Source organism: Pongo pygmaeus, chromosome 3, assembly GCF_028885625.2.
Source record: "Pongo pygmaeus isolate AG05252 chromosome 3, NHGRI_mPonPyg2-v2.0_pri, whole genome shotgun sequence".
NCBI classification, from domain to species: domain Eukaryota; kingdom Metazoa; phylum Chordata; class Mammalia; order Primates; family Hominidae; genus Pongo; species Pongo pygmaeus.
Genome location: NC_072376.2, coordinates 180,489,968 through 180,511,920, shown reverse-complemented (window position 1 = coordinate 180,511,920; position 21,953 = coordinate 180,489,968).

The window sequence follows — 21,953 nt, the reverse complement described above, 5'->3', positions numbered from 1 at the left end:
TCTTACACTTTGTGCTATTATTGTTACTATGTATTCTCCTTCTGTTTTTTGTTACAAAGCCCACAACACATTTTTATTACTTTAGCTTACAGACCATCAATTATCAATTATGGTGATTAAAATCAGAAAAAGTCTTCCATATTTACCTCATGTATACCATTTTTAATGTAGTTCATTTCTTTCTGTAGATCCTAATTTTCCTCACGTGTCACTATCCTTTTGCATGACAAACCTCCTTTAACATTTCATGTAGTGCAGATTTGCTAAATCGTGCTCTTTATTCACTATGGTTTTTCTGAAAAAGTCTCTTTTATGCTATTAAAATCTGGGGTGACAGTTATGATTTCCCTCATACTTTGAAGAGAACACTTCGTTGTCTTCAGGCCTGCACAGCTTCTAATGAGAATCCCTGTGGAATTCTTACATTTGTGGTTATATATGGGATGTTTCTTTAACCTTTGCCTGACTGTCAGTAGATCTTTTTATTTTTGTTCTTCAGGAGTTTGTGATGTGTATAGGTGTGGCTTTTGTGTGTGAGTGTGTGAGCATGTATGTGTGTTTCCTGCTTAGGATCTCTGGGCTTCTTGCATGGGTGGCATGTTATCTTTCAAAAAATTCAGCAAGTTCTAAGCCAGTAGCACTTCTAATAATTCTTCTACCCAAATCTCTCTCTTTTCTTCTTCTGGAACACGTTTCTTTTCTGTAGCATTGCTTGATACTGTCTCACGATTACTGGATGCTCTATTCTGGTTTGTGTTTTTTTTTTTTCCCTTATGTTTTAATTTGTGCAACCTCTATTGACATATTTAAGTTTGCTCATTCTTTCTTCAGCTATATCTAGCTGCTTCCAGTATGAGTCTGCTAGTCAGCAGATCTTTTTTGTTTCTTTTTTTTTTTTAGACGGAGCCTTTGCTCTGTCGCCAGGCTGCTGGAGTGCAGTGGCGTAATCTCGGCTCACTGCAACCCCCGACTCCCTGGTTCAAACGATTGTCCTACCTCAGCCTCTCAAGTAGCTGAGATTACAGGCACGTGCCACCACGCCCAGCTAATTTTTGTATTTTTAGTACAGATGGGGTCTCACCATGTTAGCCAGGCTAGTCTCAATCTCCTGACCTCGTGATCCACCCACCTCGGCCTCCCAAAGTGCTGGGATTACAGGCATGAGCCACCGCACCCGGCCTAATCAGCAGATATTAAAATAAAATAATATCTCAAATTAGGTGAGTCTGATATAATCACAACAGTCCTTAACAGTCAAATAAGGAGGCAGGAAAAGGGTCAGGTAACACAGATAAAAATAAAACAAAACAACTTAATCAGCAATTGGAAGGGGAACATGTGCTAAGAAAAACAGGCAGGTTTTGGAAGCTGGAGAAGGAAAGGAAATGGGTTTTCCTCTAGAGCTCTGGAAACAATGAAACTTCAGACACTTTAGTTTTAGTCTGGTGAGATCTATTTTGTACTTCTGAGATCCAGATGGGTAAGGTAATATATGTGTGTTGTTTTAGACTACCATGTTTGTGGCAGTTTGTTGCAGGAGCAACAAGAAATTATACATTGGTTTTCCTATCAGGCACAGGGTATTTACTTGTACATCTCCTCCAGAAGCAAAGTATAAATTGTCTGTATCCTAAAGCCAGAAATGTTTCCTACTCTTTTCTCAGAGGTGGACAGATTTTGTTTCTATGTCTTCCCTGGAAGCAATAAATTTTTACCTCAACCCCATAGCCAAGAAGACTTAATGGCCTCTACTAGTGGCCTAAGACTTTGCATTCTTATGAAAGAAGGGTGAGTTGCAATAGGGCAGATCTTTGCTCCTGTGAACAAGCTGCAACCAATCATCTCTTAGACACCTGCTCCACCAACGGGGCTTCTAGTCTTATGCCCTGCCACCAACCTTTTGCATAAGTATCTGTTGGAAGCCTGTGGAAAGGAGCCTGAAAGTCAGTCTCATCTCTTTTTCCATCATATGCTACTAATAATTTTTAAAACATCTTTTTACTTTGCAGTAAATGTTCACAGGACGGCTCCATGAATTGAAGGTTTTTATGAAATATGAGCTATAAGGGAAACACTCTAAAAGTTTTATTTTGCATTGTATTTACCACAAACATGTTTCCAGGGAGTTCTTCATATCAACTCAGGTCATGACTACCTATAAAATTTTCTTTAAACATTTCCCTTCCATTATGTTCAGTCTGCATGTTCTCCTGCCATTTTAACACTGAGATATTATTTAAAAGCACATTAGGGTTACAGTTAGTGCTTCATACAGTTGCTTCACATCCACCCACTTATACATCACTAATTTAACCTTTTTAAATAGAAATTAGCTCAATTTGGAGAAAGCCAGATTAAAGTTGGAACAGGTTAGGATGAGAAAAGACAGAAGGCAAGCCAGGAGCAAGGACAGAAGAGTCAGTGGTTCACGTTGCATAAAGCATACCAGTTGGAAATCTCATGTGATTTTAACCTGTATCCCAGCAGAGAGAATTTCGAGGCTGTCATATCAAATAAAGAAGTTCAAGGTAAAAGCCAAGACTATCAAAGGCAACAGCGGATAAATTCTTATGAAGAGACAAAAGGTGTTGAAAACCACTTGGGATTATTGCCATCTTCTTAGAAGATTCATAATTCTTCACCATGGTTGGATCATGACCAAGGAAAAAAAAGGAAAAGATTTCTTCTAAATATGTAGACTCTCCTATGTTTCAATCTTATATTTTTCAATTGTAATGACAGATGAAATTTTTGTTTTATTCTCACATTTTACTGAAAGTGCTGAAGTTACCAGTAATCTTTCTTTCAGTTTGCGATTCCCTAAACATTACACCAGTTTTCATTCTTTGATTACTTAATGTCCTTCACTACCCTTTAACCCATAATTTTCAGCACAGCACAGAAATTAAGCTACCATTTGACTTCTCTGACTCTTTCTCATCAACACCATCATTAATATTAACTTCTCTAATCTCAGAATGCAGGCTTTGCCCTCATTGTCTTCATAAAATTTTTCAATCATCAGTAACTTTAATTGATCGTCTTACTGATACCAACTCCTTTGTCTGTCTGTCAAGGTTTACCACGCTCTTACACCAATATACATTTTCATTTTTCTTTTTAGTACACATTTACAGTCAAGCAGGAATAGTCTCTTCCTATGCTTCGCAGCTCTCAATATCTCTAACTTTTAAGCTCTTTGCAGGCAAGAAAAGCACATCTTTTCTTGCTTGCACTATATACTTAAATGCACATTAAATACATAAAGTGAGATTTTGGGAGGGCAAGTGCATTGCTGTAGAATAAGGTAGAGTTACTTTTGTATTAGAGAGTTTAGAAAACAATGTCTGAGTGGCTATGCCTAGTTATAGCACAATAAACAAGAAAAGTGACATTATCCCCCAAATCACGGCTTGTTTCTGTTATGGGCCTGGAAAAGGATCCCACTTCATACCACAGGAATTTATAAACCTCCCAGGTAAGGTTATAGATATAGAGTCATCCAAGACTGAGGGAATAAATTTTTAAACCAAATAAAGTTAAGAACTGAGATTGGATGACCCCTCACTCTGGCTGCAGCACTGGCAGTTCTTAAATGGAAAGACTTTTGTGATTGTGAAAGAGAAAATGCATCCAGACTAAAATGCAGCCAGTGTGTGTCAAGGCTGGGAGTGGGCGTGGAGGTGGGGAAGCATTGCTAAGTGTTTTAAATGAAATTTTAGAAGTAGCTGGATAAAAATTTTCCTCTAGGACATCAGTCATCATATAAGTACTTAATATGAATCATTCTGCAATTTTTCATAGTCCATATTCCTGATGCCTGAGTCTCCACACCTCACCTCCGGCTCATCCTTGTAAACTTTGATCAGAAGACTAAATATCTATATTTAGAGTTTAAAATGTTGATAACTTTAATATGATTACATTATCTTTTCAAATTAACAAATAATTTATGCGTTGAACACAAAGTACTGCATGCTTTGCTAAGTGCCTAAAATATAAAGAGGGATGCACACCAAATCCTCTCCACGATATTGGAAGAGAATGTTTTTTAACAATTACAATCTAATTATTTGTAATAATTCTTCTAGTTGGTATCTCTAAAAAATATTGGGAATGTATAACAAGGAAGGTAATTAATATTTCATAAAGCAATTCAGGAATACTTCAGAAAGGTAGTACAGTTTGTTCTCATTCACAAAGTATAGATGGAAGCTAATAAAGCAGATAAAAAAGAGAAAGCATAAGAAGCATTCTGGGCATGGCATATTTGGAAAATTCAGCAAACCTGAAACCTTGAACTATAGGTGCATGGTAGAAAGTGCTAGGTGAGAAAGGTAAAAATAAACTGATTTTAAGAGTTTTGTTGAAAATATCATAATTAGGATTTTTGACTTTATATTATAGACAATTGAAATTATTTTGTCAGGTAGTTGCATAATAAGACACGTGATTTAGAAAGATAATTTTGAATACAATGTAACAATTAAATGGCAGGATAGAGAGAGAGAAAGGGAGACCAGAGAGTAGAAGGTTTTGAAAGAGAACAGGTAAGAAATGATGTGGGCCTGAATTAGGTCAACAGAAGTGATGATTAAGAGAAGCAGATTGCTATTCCTAAAATGAATTTGGTCGGATATCATGTGGGTCCGTAGTAAGAGGAGGACAATAGAAAGGAGTGCAGGGACAAGAGGAGATGTCAGGATAAAGTAGAATGGATAGGAATTAAAGTGGTGACAGTGGGTAGCAAGGCAGGTATGAGCAGGGCAGGAGAGGGCTCCCCCTCGCACACACAAGGAGTGTCAGGTGACCGTCCAGTGATGGTCAGGCAGTTGTTAACTGTCACTCTAAAGTAATAATTGGTCATAGCCACTGCCAGGGAACGGCAGTCTCCCAGTAGATAAAAAAAAAGACCTGAAACTGATGATCAGCAGCTTCCCAATAAGATCTCAGGAGGGGGTTCAAACATGCACATTAAGAGGCAAAATGGTGGAGTTTAACTGGTACCCTAGACTGGTGAGGGAAGAATGCCTCAAGAGAGCATGCGTACAACTTCTGTAAACACACTGTGCATGCCCCCTCCCATGTGCTAGCAGACCACTGCACATGCAGACAGTCCACCGCAAGGGAAGAATCAGGGCAGAAGAAATGCAAGACCCTGGAAATACGCCAATGTATAAAACCCCAAGTCAAAAGGTCAAACCACACAGCTGATCTCTCAAGTCGCCTGCTTAGCTCTCTTCCAAGTATATTTTACTTCCTTTCACTCCTGCACTAAAACTTGCCTCAGTCTCTCCTTCTGCCTTATGCCCCTCAGTCAAATTCTTTCTTCTGAGGTGACAAGAATGGAGGTTGCTACAGACCTGTACGTATTCACTGCCGGTAACAAAAGCTGACCTTGGAAAGTTAGAGTCTCCAAACATGAATTAGGAATAGGGATGACAGGCGGGTAGAGCATTAGTTTCAAATGATACTGTAACTGCCCAATAGGTTCATTTTGCCCACTGCCCAGACAGAGCTAATTTATCAAGACAGGTGACTTGCAATAGAGAAAGAGTTCAATTCATGCACAGGGGACTGAACAGGAGACCAGACTTTTATTATTATTCAGATCAGCTCCTCTGAAAATTCTGAGGCTAGGGTTTTTCCAGGATAGTTTGGGGGAAAGGGGATGACTATAAAAATAGGTGTTACTGACTGGCTGGGGGTGCAATTATAGGAGTGTGGAAAATGGTCTTTGTGCATGTTGAGTCTACTTCTGAGTGGGGACACAGGACAAGCTGGCAGGTCCAGGTGGAGTCATCATCTTCAGAAATGCAAAAATCTGAAAAGAAATCTCAAAAGGCCAATCTTTGGTTCTACAACAGTGATGTTGTCTGCAGGAGTACTGGGCGAAATTCCAAATTTTGTGACCTCTGGAATAATAGCTGGTAATCTTTAGGTCTACGCCTTAGCAGGATTCAGACTCCTCTATCCTAGTGGTCTCATTAAATTCATGGGGCAGTGGAGTTTTGGGGAAAGGCTATGATCATTTAAACTGTAAACTAACTTTCTCCCAAAGTTAAAGGGCCCAAGCTGAGGAATGACTCACGAAGCTTTGAAAGTTAAAGGTAAGATGGAGGTTGGTTAGATCAGATCTCTTTCTCATAATATACTCACTGTTATAATCTTTGCAAAGGTAGTTTCAATTCTAGGGCCTGGAGAGTCAAGTGATTCTGGGACATCTGTCCATATATAGGAAATTCAGATTTCAGGCTAGGATCAAGTAAAAAATTTCTTTCACAGAAAAATGAAATATGTGTGTTACACTGAACCTAATTGTACTTGTCCAAAAAAAAAAAAAAAAAAGGAAGCTGTATTGTTACGGGGCCTTTCTCTGAGGTAAGGAAAAACAGGCCCCAATAAAAAGTTATGAGCCTGGAGGTGATGTTCTAATGAGAGGACAGGATACCAAAAGATGGTAAAAAAAAATATACAAATTTATCTGTCAATTAAAATAAATAAATAAAATAACTTAGTATACAAAACTGTTCACAAACCAACAGCTACATGACATTTTTATTTCATATCTGCTATGCTATCATTCCTTTTGGCAAAACTGCATTAAACAAAAAAATTTCATGTTAGTCTTGTATGAGCTGTGACTAGACAATAATGAATGGTATTTGTGACAGTATTTGGGGAAGAATGGATCAGGGAACACTTGGAGTTTGCTATGATAAAGGACGGTAACATACACTTTCCAAAAGTGATTGGAGTGAAGCTGAAGTCTGTTGGTTAAAACAAGAAGTAATGTAAGCCACAAGGAGATAATAAAGAGTTATAAATAATCTTGCTTCTAGAGAATCTTCTGAAATAGCTGGGAACTAAGTTTCCCATAATGAGTTAGCAGTCATCAGTCCTATAGTCAGTGAGGCAATGTGCCTCCAAAAGAGAGGTAATCTCAGAAGGTTCTAAAATTTAAGAATATGCTGGAAATTAAAGTACTGCCAAGTTACAACAACATTGACAATAAGATATCTCCGGTGTCTGATTATGTGGTTAGTAAAATCAATCCATAATACCCCCAGGATTTAAATAATTTTGAGTAGTCTTAATCACTCCCTGACCTTCAGAGGGACACATGTACTCTATTGCAGAGATAAGGTACCATTTTTATAACTGCCTAAATATCTAAATTATTATTTAGGCATTTCTCTAGAAATAAACATATATGGATTTATTATCAAAATATCTTTCTTAATTTTGAAAGAGTGCTATAATTGTCCCATAACTGATCATATGCTTGAGTTATGAAAATTATTCAATATTATTTATGATGATGAAGAAAAAATCTGATTTTCTCTCTCTTTCTCTCAACTCTGAGTCTAAAAGGCTCATAAGCATTATGCAATCTATTCTACTTTAAGCAGGTTATTGATTAAACTTTTATAATAGTGGCTTATGACTTTGTTTTATGTTTTATGAATCCTAGTTCAACATTAATTTACTTAAGTGTATCATCTCTCTCTTTTGCCCTGTCCATTCTGTCATAGAGATTTCTCCGTTTGAGCTGAGTTGCTTTCTCAGAAACATGAAATAAGTGTGCTTCACCAAACCTAATTGTACTTGTCAGAAAAAATACTGTATTGCCATTACAAAAATTGTCAAGACAAATTAAGTCATAGAGAATGTTATAATTCATTTGGGAAATCATGTTTTACAATCTGTTTCATTTTGTGTGACTTAACATAGTTCTAAAAGAAAGAAATAAAAAAAAAGTACTCTCTTTAGAAAATGTATGAACACCATAAAGAATGACAGGTCTGTGAAATGCTGTCTCTAGCTAAATGATAGATCTACTTCCAGACTTGAAAACAAACAAATGGTGTATTAAAGATTGATATAAAATATATCTTTGACTGCTGTATAAACATTTTGGTAATGTGATTTCTTTAGGAGGTATGCTTAATGTCTCTGCCAAGGAAGTTTATGAGAAAATATGGTTAAATATCTGACCTCACCTCTCAGTCACAAATTCTACATTCATATTTATTACTATATAGATAATAAAGATAAGGAAAGATGAAAAAGTGACTACTCAGTTTTAATGACTAAATCATGTTTCAATTTCAGTGCTCCAAATCATGCATTAAGAACTGACTATAATAGCATGGATACCTGACATTAAAAAAAAAAATGCAAGGCTGGGCTTCGTGGCTCACACTTGTAATCTCAGCACTTTAGGAGGCTGAGGCAGGCAGATCACCTGAGGTCGGGAGTTTGAGACCTGCTTGGCCAACATGGTGACAACCCGTCTCTATTAAAAATGCAAAAATCAGCTGGGCATGGTGGTGCCCAGGCTACTCGGGAGGCTGTGGCAGGAGAATTGCTTGAACCCAGTATGCGGAGGTTGCAGTGAGCCGAGATTGTACCACTGCACTCCAGCCTGGGTGACAGAGCAAGACCCCATCTCAAAAAAAAAAAAAGAAAGAAAGAAAGAAAAGAAAAGAAAAGAAAGTAAGCTTTTAAGGGTGAAATAAATTACATATTAATACAATTCTAAGTTAATATTATTGTTAACAGAAAACATGAGACAAAAAAAGCATTAAAGACTTTCTTTCAAATATTCTACTTTCTTGCCGGTCCTAGTTGGTATAAGTAGGAAAAGGAGAGTTTAAGGTGGGAGTATAAAAGCGTGACAGAATATAGATTTAAGGATCACAAAAGTTGGATTTGAATTCTGCCTTTACTACTTTCTAAATATACTTTAATACAGTGTATGATATATTGCATGTAATGCTATACATTAATGCACTAATAGTAACTATCCATTAATACATCTTACTTTTATGCATTTCAACATAAACTACAAGTATCAATATACTTTTTTGAGTATCTTGGCATGCATATCAGTATCTAGCCATCCATGTTTGTTTACAATTTTCTCCTTTTGCTGCAAAACTCAGAGGCCATTAAATGCACATACTTAACTGCACACTCATTGAGCTTTTGACAAATACAGTCAACAGTGTATCCCAAACCCCACAAAATAGACCATTACTATCTCCCAGAAAGTATAACATTGTTTCTTAATACAAAACACTTCAGTCATCTTATGACTTAAAGTTGAAGAATTAGACATAGATTAAAAATCATATTGGTAATATATGAAAAATAAATGAACAAGGCAATTTTGCTATTCTTACCATGACAACTGGAGATGACAGGAAATCTAGACTACTACAGAAAAGGAGCAATGTCCAATGATGAGAGTAGATAAAAAAAAAATCATTCACTCAAGATCAAAAGAGCAGAGCCAAAATGGTACCATAAAGGATATTGTAAGCTCAGGAGTCAGAATTCAAAGAGCATGAAATCTTTGTATGTGTTTGTGTACCAAATGACAAAACGTACGTATGTTCACCTGTATTACTCAATAACTATTTGTTTAATTTTTAAAACGAACATTTTGATAAAATGTATCAAGCAAAAGTAATACTAACATCAGAGATAAATTACACAGCTTCGGTAGTAAATTACAGAACATTATTAAAAAGGAAAAAGTAAATGATTAATTGGAGATGTTGAGCTAAAAAACAAACCAAAAAATAAGAACAAAAGATTTGATTTTGGAAAACTTTCTTTTTTAATCTTTCCCTTTCAGAGTCCTCCATATCTAACCAATCTTCAAGAGGCATGTGACAGTATCTAAATAGCTTTCTAATTCTAAAACCTGCTTGTTTTCCAAATTACTCTGTTGACTTCCTTCTTCCTACTCTTCTACACCTATGACTGTGTCATTCTGAAATAAACTACAATGTTTAATGTTAGGAAATTCAAAGTCTTGAAAGTTTGATCTTAGTAGGCTAAAATATGTGAAAAGCATTGAAATAATGGTATGCAGAATATTAGAAGAATATTCAAACTAATTGGAGTAGTACCCCTCACTCAACTGCAGATAGGCACTGCTGGAATACTTACCAGGGACAACTGGGTGTAATTAAGCCATGTGGAATTCGAGTATGTACCCATTATGAGATAAATTAGGTCACAACTTGTATAGTTTAGCATATTGGAAGAGTGCCACTCTGCATTCACTATAGACATGATTATCTCTAAATATAGCAAGACCAACAACAATTTTAAGTGCATAAGTTGATGATAAAAAGTAATCATTACAATAAGTGAAATAAGATATCAACTTTTGTTGGAGTAATACACTAAAGTCTTGCCACTCATTAACAACCTTCAATATAGTCACAGGAATTAAATCCTGAAGAATAATCCTCCTTCACTCATGAAACATGACCTATGAACACATGTTTACATACTTGTATACATATATATATATATATATATATGTAATTTTGACTTTGTTGGTTTGAGTTATCTATTTTAAATTCATTTATTGGTGTGGCAAAATTTCATCGTTAGCCTACTTAATTTCTACATCTTCGTGAAACTTCCACAGTACTTGAGAAATAAATCTCTTTTAATCACCCTCCACTTCCTGAGAGGGTAATATTCCCCTACCTGTGCCCAAAAGTTCTTTCTATTGTCTGCAGGGAGACTCATTTTTTCCTGCATTCAGAAAATATTGACTTAAATTTGCTTCATCAGTGTACTGTATCTCTTATTCCCTGAGACCCTACAAACTAAGTACAGCAACACTGTTCTTCATTTATCCAGCAAGTGAAAAAAACAATGGACCTTCTCTGAACCCCACACCTAAGGGCTCCATTTTCCCAGACGAAATAATTAATACTTCTGGGAGGGCTCAACTGGAGAGCATGCAGTTGTGGATGTCGCTGTCTTTAAGCCCAGTTGTTGTTACCTCCTTTTGTGCTCGTTGCAGTGTCATTCATTCATGGAAACTTTGATAATTGATACCAGAAAACTGGGCTGCAAATCTGGAAGGACTGTTTTTAAAAATTTGCAGGCTTTAGGCACCAAAACTTTTGAAATGTCTCTCCACATCAAGTCAAATATATTAAACCACAGGAATATCTTGCTTTAAACAGTTTTCTGGAAATCTTTAATAAGTTTATATATTAAAATTGTGTTAAATAAATTATTTTGTTCTGTGATATAAATTTATTTTTTCAATATATTGATTTACAGTTTATTAGTGCATGCATTTATTACATTTTCACTAATTTAAATCTTTTAACGTCATAATCTAAAATAGTATATTTTGTACTTATTTCTGTTTATATGTATGCATATGCATATATATGTATGTTTAAGTCTCAAAAAATTTTCTATGTTTTTGTAAAGTTTATAGATCTTGGATGCTAGCTGGTTTTTGTTGTTGTTGTTTGTTTGTTTGTTTTAGACAGGCTCCCAATCTGTCACCCAGGCTGGAGTGCAGTGTGGTACAATCTCGGCTCACTACAACCTCCTCCTCCCGGGTTCAAGTGATTCTCCCATCTCAGTCTCCAGATTAGCTAGAACTACAGGCATGTGCCACCACTCCCAGCTAATTTTTGTATTTTTTGGTAGAGATGGGGTTTCACCATGTTGGTCAGGCTGGTCTCAAACTCCTGAACCTCAAGTGATCCACCCACCTTGGTCTCTCAAAGTGCTGGGATTGCAGACATAAGCCAACGTGCCCTGTGTATTCTGGCCTTTTAATGATCATTCTTTAAAAATGCCCTCCCCAAGACCAATATTGATAATATATTACTCTAAACGTGTCTGTAATAACTGCAAACAAGAAGACAATCCAGGAAACTGACTTAACTCAACCCGTTTACTCTCATTAAATTTGTCTATGCCAATATGAATACAAGAAGAAGGCTCTTAATGTGTTTCCTCAGCTACTTTTAGTTGTCTCAAAGATTTTTTGCAAAACCATCCATTCTTGCTTTCCACAACCTCTACTTTCATACTTTTTTTACCTCCAAATTCCTCTTTTTCTAAATATAACAAACTGTCATATCATTCTGTCCATCTGAAGTCCTCTCACTTACCTAATCACTTTATATAAAATTCCTACATTTTGCTTTTTAAAGCTAAGTTTTTTTTTATTATGAAGGAAATATCAAATCATACTAGAAATTGCAGAATGTTAGAAGCAAAATTATCTGTAGGTCTTTAATTCATGTTTCAAATTGTTAATATTTGGTGTATTTGCTTTACATATTTTTACATTTCCTTATAGTGTATAAACAATTCTGTATTACTACTTTATACATAGTTTCTGCTGATTATAAAAGTAACAATTGATAATCACAAACATTTTGAAAAATTTCAGTGCAATAATTTTTAATGAAAACACCCAGAATCCCCTTACACACAACAATTATTAACCTTTTTCTGCATGTCATCATAATTTTTCTATGCGTATTTTTATTTTATTGAATTATACACTATATGTACCTTTATAAGCACAATTTATTAAAAGAAACAGGCATGGGTGCAAGATAAAGCATGATTAAACGAAAGAGGTATATTCAAAGCAGCTCCAGGTGACTGTTTCATAGTATTTCTAAATTTAAAAGACATATTGATGTGAATTTTAATGCTGGAGAAAATAACTTCTTAGGTTTTTTAATAACAATGCAAACACTTAAACAAATGATAGCATCTAACATTTAACGAAGACGTACTCCAGTCTGGACATTGCCAGTTCCTGTGTGTGTGTGTGTGTGTGTGTGTTTCAGTTTAACAATAACTTACTATATAAAATAATATAAATATATAATATTTTATTTTCTATCTATGAATGAAGATAGTGAGGCATAAAGTAGTTACATAATCTCCATTTTTTTCATGCATTAATTTTTGAATGCCTATTATACTAGGTCCTGCATTAGTTTGTAAAGATAGAACATGAGAAATACCACAGAATCTAAGGTACCCTGACAGTAAGTGTCAGGCCAAAATGTGAAACCAGGGTTTGAAATGCTCCTACTCTGGAGCATAGTTACTTACCATTACTCCATGCTGTCATTCTGGTGCTTTCTGGTTTTGTCAGAGATACTTTGTTATTTTTCCCAGCAGGGTGTTCTAAATGTATAACTATTTGAGCAATGTTTGCAAGTAATAAGTAGAACAGAACATGAAACTATTTTATGACCAGTAAATCTGGCAAAGATTCCTTAAGAAATGTGAAATGAAGTTAATGTAACTGATGTCATGATACCATGAAATAAACAAATAGGGTTACAGAATGGCTTAGGCCAAGACGTCTGACCACAGATCATGCAATTAGGTTTCCTTTTTTTTTTTTTTTTTGAGACGATGTCTGACTCTGTAGCCCTGGCAGAAGTGCACTGGTGCGATCTTGGCTCGCTGCAACCTCCGTCTCCCGGGCTCAAGTGATTCTCCTGCCTCAGTCTCCCGAGCAGCTGAGATTACAGGTGTGAGCCACCACACCCAGCTAATTTTTTGTATTTTGAGTGAAGACAGGGTTTCACTATGTTGGCCAGGCTGGTCTTGAAGTCCTAACCTCAGGTAATCTGCCTGCCTCAGCCTCCCAAAGTGCCAGGATTACAGGTGTAGGCCACTGCGCCCAGCTCTTTTTTTTTTTTTTTTTTTAGATGGAGTTTCGCTCTTGTTGCCCAGGCTGGAGTGCAATGGCACGATCTTGGCTCACTGCAAACTCCGCCTCCCCGGTTCAAGCGATTCTCCTACCTCAGCGTCCCAAGTAGCTGGGTTAACAGGTGCCCACCACCACGACTGGCTAATTTCTATCTTTTTTTTTTTTTTTTTTTTTTTTTTTTTTTTTGTATTTTTAGTAGAGACAGGGTTTCACCATGTTGGCCAGGCTGGTCTGGAACTCTTGACCTCAGGTGATCCGCCCACCTCAGCTTCCCAAAGTGCTGTTTTTACATAAGTTTCTTAATTTGAGGCTTGAGTATAAGAAGCTTCACAAAACGGTTGTTCAACAATTTCCCTATCTTAAATTTCTTATCCTTTATTCAGTTTTAAGTTGGCTAAAGATTATCTTCAAAAATTTATTTAGTGTAATTCTATAGAAAGCTTATCATCTGAATTTTACATATTACATAATGTATTTTAGTTGACTTCATGTATTAACATAAATTTCATAATAATATGACATCAGATTTATTTATCTTTGAGGAATTTCACATTACACAGTGGCGTGTTATCATCCAGCATATTTTTTATACCTGAATAGATAATATCTGTTCTTTTAATGCTTTCGACATCTGCATACATTTATAATTTTTTAAAATCTATGTCATTCCTAATTTTTGCTAAAAAATTTCCAAGTTTGTGCCTGTAAACTAGAAAGCAATAATCATATGTGAGCTAAAGAATACCGAATTAAAGACAGGAAGAATATTTACACATTATATTCTGGATGCAAAATCATCAAAGTTATCTTCTTCTAGTTCACTCTCCAGAGGAAATCACGTGGGCCTTCTTGAGGAATCTGACTAGTTCGGTAAGAAAAATCAATGCCCAGATAGAAAACTCTGCAAGGAAGGTAGCAGTTTACCATTTCTATCCTCATGTTCAGGGTTTCCAGTCAGATTTAATACCCAAAAACAGATACCTAGGCGGTAACTTCAGGCTATTGCAACATGTAGAAACATATGAGAGATTGAGAATTCTCTCTCCAAATACCAAGCATGAAATTGAATAAATAGAAGAAAATTATCAACAACAAACATTCCTCAGGGTTCTAGAAATTGATGAAAGACCAAGTAAGTCATAGAGTAGCATTTATTCATGAAAAATTGATAAAAGTTTTGGAGATAAAGAGAAGAAGGCAGTAGGCCTTTTTGCTCGTGGCTGCTACCATTTTAGTCATTACAGCTCATTCAGAGTGGATGTTTTATCAGATCAGGACTTAGGAGGAAAACTAGCAGCTTCTGAGCTGCAGTGTGGACATGATTCTGGAGACAGGGCAAAATGAATGGCTGATGTAATTTTTAAGCAAGAAGCAAATGCAATAGGAAATGAATGTGGAAAACACACCACTCTGCTGGTGTGAGGAGGCAAACAGTGGTCCAGTCAAAATTTTAACAGAGATCCTGGAAATAAGAGAGCCGTAGAAGGGCTAAGATAAGCTGCCCAATAGCTCTTTCTGACTAGAAAACTTTATGCATCTAGAGAGAGGAACTGTGAAGGCCTGGATGAAAGTATAAGTCAAGGCAGACTTAAAAACTGGCTGAACTTTGAATGCACTCCCCAAACTACACATAAATACACCAGCAAAGCGTATATGCTTTATAGAATTGAAGTATTTGAGTACAACCCTTTCCCAAATTATTAGCTGACCACTAAGCTATGCAGTGACACGAAAGATCTCAGTCAGGCTAAAAAGTAAAAATAGGATTTAGCAAAACTGTGGAGAGTCATAGTGACTGCTCACACTGAGACAGATTCAGCTAAATCATGGGGTAAAACAATGAGAATCAGGTATTACTAAAATATGTACTATAAAACATAAAATGTCCATTTGCCAAAAACAAAAAAATCCTGGAAACATTCAAAAAATATGACCAATAATCAGGATAAAATATTATCAGTACAAACCGATGCAAACTGAGCTAAGTTAGGTCTAACGGGAAACATTTTATTCAACTATTTCATATATATGTTCAAGGAATTGAAGTATATTTGATAACTTAGAAATAAATGATCACAATGACTTAACAAACATGGAATGCTAATAGATTAACAGCACCTATTTAAAAAGTCTGAAATGAAAATTTTGAAGTTGAAAATTAAAATAACCAACATGAAAAAATTACAATATGGATTCAACCACATTTGCAAAGGCAAAAAGCAAAGAGTGCCGAATAAAAGGTGAGACAGTACCCTTGGATTTGGGCCAGCATTTAAACAGCTTTGAAGTCATCACTCTTGTTCTTGCAATAAGGAAAACCTTAGCAAACGAAAAATCAATGATGTGGATCAATCAAAGAATTGAGGTTGTAGGGCAAACAACCAATCTGAAATCTGGAGAAAAAGGCAAATCCATAGTTACATCTGAGACCTGCTTACCTGGTGCAGATGCTGCCAGAGCAGTAAACAGGGAGAAACACCGACATTGTTAGAAGCTGAGTGTGGAGTGGTATGAGAATGAGAAATTACTGGGGTCTGCAGTGTTGGAGAACCCAATTTCATAGGGTTTACCTCCAGAAACTGTGCCAGGTTCTTATAGTGAAAAGCAGGAAAGATCCCCGTGTGGCTCTGACAAGGGCAGGGAAAGAATAACCCCTGTGAGATACTCCAGAACATTCTTTATAACAAAGACCTACTCCGCAGAGAAAGATGTTCTACCACAGCCTAATCCCAACTGAGGAAAGAACATTTCTCTGACTCCAAGACCCTGCAGCCTTCCGGTCTCACATAAGGGGGAAGAGGAAAGCTATACCCCTAGAGAAACCTGTGAAGGACACAGGCAAGAGAATGCATTTGGTGGGCACTCTGGAGAAACAGCTGATTCTAGAACTGGAAAGGAAATGTAGAAGATGATGCATGTGAAACGTCTGGGAGTGTCAGAAGGCAAGGAAGTGCTCAAACACACACACACACACACACACAACACACAGTGGTGGGAGTATGTCAAAGGCATACAGGAGTCAACTGAAAGAACTGCCACTGGCCAAAGTAGGAACAGTTTGAGCAATAAAATAAAGTAGCAGTATTAGATTATAAAGCAAAATATAAAATAAATATTCAAGAATTTCTTACTCTCTACTGATAAAAGTGAATGATTGAATGAAGAAGGAAGACATGAAACATCAGTGCATTCCAAGGAACTTACGTAAATGATCCTCTCTCAAGAAGGTGGAATATAACTCCCAACTCTTTAAGTGTGGATTGTTTACAGTAAATTCTCTCCAAAAAGTACAATTTGGAAAGGGGGGTGAAGGAAGAGTGACTTTAGCATGGGGGGATCGGACAAACACAATCAGCCAAGTGATCAAGGTTAACATCAACAATGAAAAGTCACATTGATAGTTGGTACCCTCGATATGGCAAGATGGCACTTTACCTCTGTGGTCTTCCTCCCAAAACTTCCAAACACAGTCTTAATCATGAGAAAAATAAAATCATACAAATTTCAAAAAAAGGACATTTAAAAAAACCTGACCAGGACTCCTTAAAACAGTCAGGATCACAGCCACCAGGAGCCTAAGGAGACATGCATACTGAATATAACACATTCCCCTCTGTAGGACTCTGGGACAGAAAAAGGACATTAAGCAAAAACTTAACACAGTATATACTTAGTTAATAGTGAAATGTATCAATATTGATTCATTAATTGTAACACATTTACCTACAGTTAAGTAAGAGGTTAGTAATGGGAAAAATGTTGTGCCTACATAATTTTCCTACAAATTAAAAATTGTACTAAAATTATAAGTTTATTTTTTAAAAAGTGCGAGTCATGTTAAAAAACTAAGGGTGCTAATCTAACAGATTCTCTAATGCCCAAAACTGCAACAATTTGAGCAATAAGATAAATAATATTATTATAATGCATTAAGATAACATATCCCTATAAATATAAATAATTAGTGGAAAAACATATGGGAGAAGAGATAGCTTTTTCACAGAAGAATTCAAACTAACAAATTCAGAAAGAATTCAAGAAATTGGAAAATCTTGACAATGCAACAATTATTACTATGCCTTTAAAATAGCACAGTAATAATTGTTGCATTGCCAAGGTTTGATAATGGATGCTAAAATTAATGGATAAACACTGAAGAGAAAATAAGATATTTGTGTAATCTTTTAGTACCTCCACAAAGATATTTACTAGTTACTAAAGGAAAAAGTTTATGGTGGGAAACTTTAGCAAACACCACCTTCTACAAATGATTTAGTTTAACATAAATAACAAGACATAGCGACATTATATGTGCTGTCAGATATGATGAAATTAGAGAATCCTTACTTTTGTGACATTCATGCCAAAAATAATAATCTCAATCAAATACTAAGAAAACATCAAACAAACCCGAACTGAAAGACTTAAAATACTTGGCCAGTCCTATTCAATCAAAAAGTGGGCAAAGGACATTAACAGACACTCTTCAAAAGAAGATATTTATGTGGCCAACAAACATGAAAAAAAGCTCAACATCACTGATCATTAGAGAAATGCAAATCAAAACGACAATGAGACACCATCTCATACCAGTCAGCATGGCAATTATTAAAAAGTCAAGAAACAAAAGATGCTGGCGAGGCTGTGGAGAAATAGAAACGATTTTATACTGTTGGTGGGAATGTAAATAAGTTCAACCATTGTGGAAGACAGTGTGGTGATTCCTCTAGGATCTAGAACCAGAAATATCATTTGACCCAGCAATCCCATTACTGGGCATATATCCAAAGTATTATAAATCATTCTATTATAAAGATACATGCACACATATGTTTATTGCAGCACTATTCACAATAGCAAAGACATGGAATCAACCCAAATGCCCATCAGTGATAGACTGGATAAAGAAAATATGGTACATATACACCATGGAATACTATGCAGCCACAAAATGGAATGAGCTCATGTCTTCTGCAGGGACATGGATGAAGCTGGAAGCCGTCATCCTCAGAAAACTAACACAGGAACAGAAAACCAAACACCGCACGTTCTCACTCATAAATGGAAGCTGAATAATGAAAACACATGGACACAGGGAGGGGAACAACAAACACTGGGGCCTGTCGTCGGGGGAGGGCAGGAGAAGGGAGAGCGTGGGGCAAATAGCTAATGCATGTGGGGCTTAATACCTAGGTGATGGGTTTATAGTTGGAGCAAACCACCATAGCACACGTTTACCTTTGTAACAAACCTGCACATCCTGCACATATATCCTGGAACTCAAAATAAAATAAAATTTAAAAACAAAAAAAAGTGTCAAGACCATCAGACTGGGGAATGCAAATATAAGCCTTAGTGGGAAAATGACAGCTTTCCTCCTAGAACACTAATCCATCAGAGCCATGTTCACAGACCTGCATTCTAACTGTTGGGTGAGCTCAGAATATTTATCATTTGTTGAATGTGAATGCTACATTCTCAAGGATAGTGCACCCTGACAGGTGCACTCAACATTAGCTTCTTAGCTGAATAGTGTGTAATCTATTTCAGTGTTCTATTTCATTGCATCAGGGTAATACATTAACTAGGAAAATCAGTGGAGTTCACAAAATTGTCTCAAACAAATCCCTTGTGAAATATCTTGCAATAAATTGATCATTCGGTAAGATCACTTGGGTAGTGATGAGAAAAGTGGCATTGCAGTAAGGAAAGACAAATCCACATCCAGCATAGGTATTAATTCCAGTAAAGACTATCAACTCCTCCAGAGTAGAAAGGTGTGATATCATCATACAACCAAGTGGCTGACTTGTCTTAAAAGATGGCACCATAGCAAGATCGCATCTCTAGTCTCTGCTCCTGATGATTGAATAAGCAGCATCATGAAGAGCAATGTTAGCCTTGCTGATAAGGAAATGTTGAGTCCATTTATAACTTTCACCTCTGATTCTTTTCATATATCTATTTTGCGTGTGCTATGGTATAGATATCCTAAAAATAGTTTTGTGTACATTTTTACATTCCTTACAAACTTGATATCAAAAATATTAATATTGTTTATTATCTTAATATAAAAATCTCTCAAAATAAAAAATTATTTGGATGGTTTAACATCAGAAATGTATTAATATAAGGAATATTTCCTGATGTTTAGAAATTTGTCTTGGCGGGGAACACGTGCGGTGGCTCACACCTGAAATCCCAGTGCTTTTAGAGGCCATGGAGGGAGGATCACTTGAGGCCAGGAATTTGAGACAAGCTGGGGCAATATAGAGAGTCCATCTCTATGATAAATATTTGTTTTTAATGTATTTTGTAGATAATAAAAAAGACGTGATACATTATATTACACTGATTCATTTCAGAGAGCTCAGAGCTGAATTTAGTAAGCAAATATAGTACCCAAATCACTTAGAGTTTCTACATCATCCTCCAATATATTACATGACTGTGGTCACTCACCAACCTTTTTAAATTTCATATATAGAAGAACAGTGTTATATAGAATAAGCAGCACTGGAGTGAGTGGGAATAATGAAACCCGAGAAAAGCTTTACTATGTGATAATTAGTCCTAAGGTTCTCCTATCTTTGTGAAACCTACAACAAGAAGATATACAGGAGGCTTTTGGGAGAATAAAGTAATACACTTCATGTAAAACATTTGTAAATTAAAAGGAACTATAATAAATTGAGAGTTCTGTCTAAAAGGCATTAGCAAATTTTTAAAAACTATGTGTACTTGTTTGCATAATTACATACAAATTTATGAAAAAAAAATACTTGTTCAAACCCAAAATCGTCTAGTTTATAAACTGCCAGTAAAATAATTTTACTTGTCAAATATATATTTCAAAAGGTTAAATAGTTATTAAACAAAAATTGTAATATGAAATTTAAACAAAGCCATACAAATGAAAACAAAAACCACATTAATCACTCTCAAGTTCCAATAACAATGTAACATTTTATATACACTATGACTACTATGTCTTTTACAAATTTGCTATTTCTAGTTTACATTGTGATTTATATATTTTTTATTTATTTTATTATTATTATACTTTAAGTTTTAGGGTACATGTGCACAATGTGCAGGTTAGTTACATATGTATACATGTGCCATGCTGGTGTGCTGCACCCATTAACTCGTTATTTAGCATTAGGTATATCACCTAAAGCTATCCCTCCCCCCTCCCCCCACTCCACAACAGTCCCCAGAGTGTGATGTTCCCCTTCCTGTGTCCATGTGTTCTCATTGTTCAATTCCCACCTATGAGTGAGAATATGCTGTGTTTGGTTTTTTGTTTTTGCGATAGTTTACTGAGAATGATGATTTCCAGTTTCCTCCATGTCCCTACAAAGGACATGAACTCATCATTTTTTATGACTGCATAGTATTCCATGGTGTATATGTGCCACATTTTCTTAATCCAGTCTATCATTGTTGGACATTTGGGTTGGTTCCAAGTCTTTGCTATTGTGAATAGTGCTGCAATAAACATACGTGTGCATGTGTCTTTATAGCAACACGATTTATAGTCCTTTGGGTATATACCCAGTAATGGGATGGCTGGGTCAGATGGTATTTCTAGTTCTAGATCCCTGAGGAATCGCCACACTGACTTCCACAATGGTTGAACTAGTTTACAGTCCCACCAACAGTGTAAAAGTGTTCCTATTTCTCCACATCCTCTCCAGCACCTGTTGTTTCCTGACTTTTTAATGATTGCCATTCTAACTGGTGTGAGATGGTATCTCATTGTGGTTTGATTTGCATTTCTCTGATAGCCAATGATGGTGAGCATTTTTTCATATTTTTTTGGCTGCATAAATGTCTTCTTTTGAGAAGTGTCTGTTCATGTCCTTCGCCCACTTGTTGATGAGGTTGTTTGTTTTTTCTTGTAAATTTGTTTGAGTTCATTGTAGATTCTGGATATTAGCCCTTTGTCAGATGAGTAGGTTGCGAAAATTTTCTCCCATTTTGTAGGTTTCCTGTTCACTCTGATGGTGGTTTCTATTGCTGTGCAGAAGCTCTTTAGTTTAATTAGATCCCATTTGTCAATTTTGGCTTTTGTTGCCATTGCTTTTGTTGTCTTAGACATGAAGTCCTTGCCCATGCCTATGTCCTGAATGGTAAGGCCTAGGTGTTCTTCTAGGGTTTTTATGGTTTTAGGTCTAACGTTTAAGTCTTTAATCCGTCTTGAATTAATTTTTGTATAAGGTGTAAGGAAGGGATCCAGTTTCAGCTTTCTACGTCTGGCTAGCCAGTTGTCCCAGCACCATTTATTAAATAGGGAATCCTTTCCCCATTGCTTATTTTTCTCAGGTTTGTCAAAGATCAGATAGTTGTAGATATGTGGCATTATTTCTGAGGGCTCTGTTCTGTTCCATTGATCTATATCTCTGTTTTGGTACCAGTACCA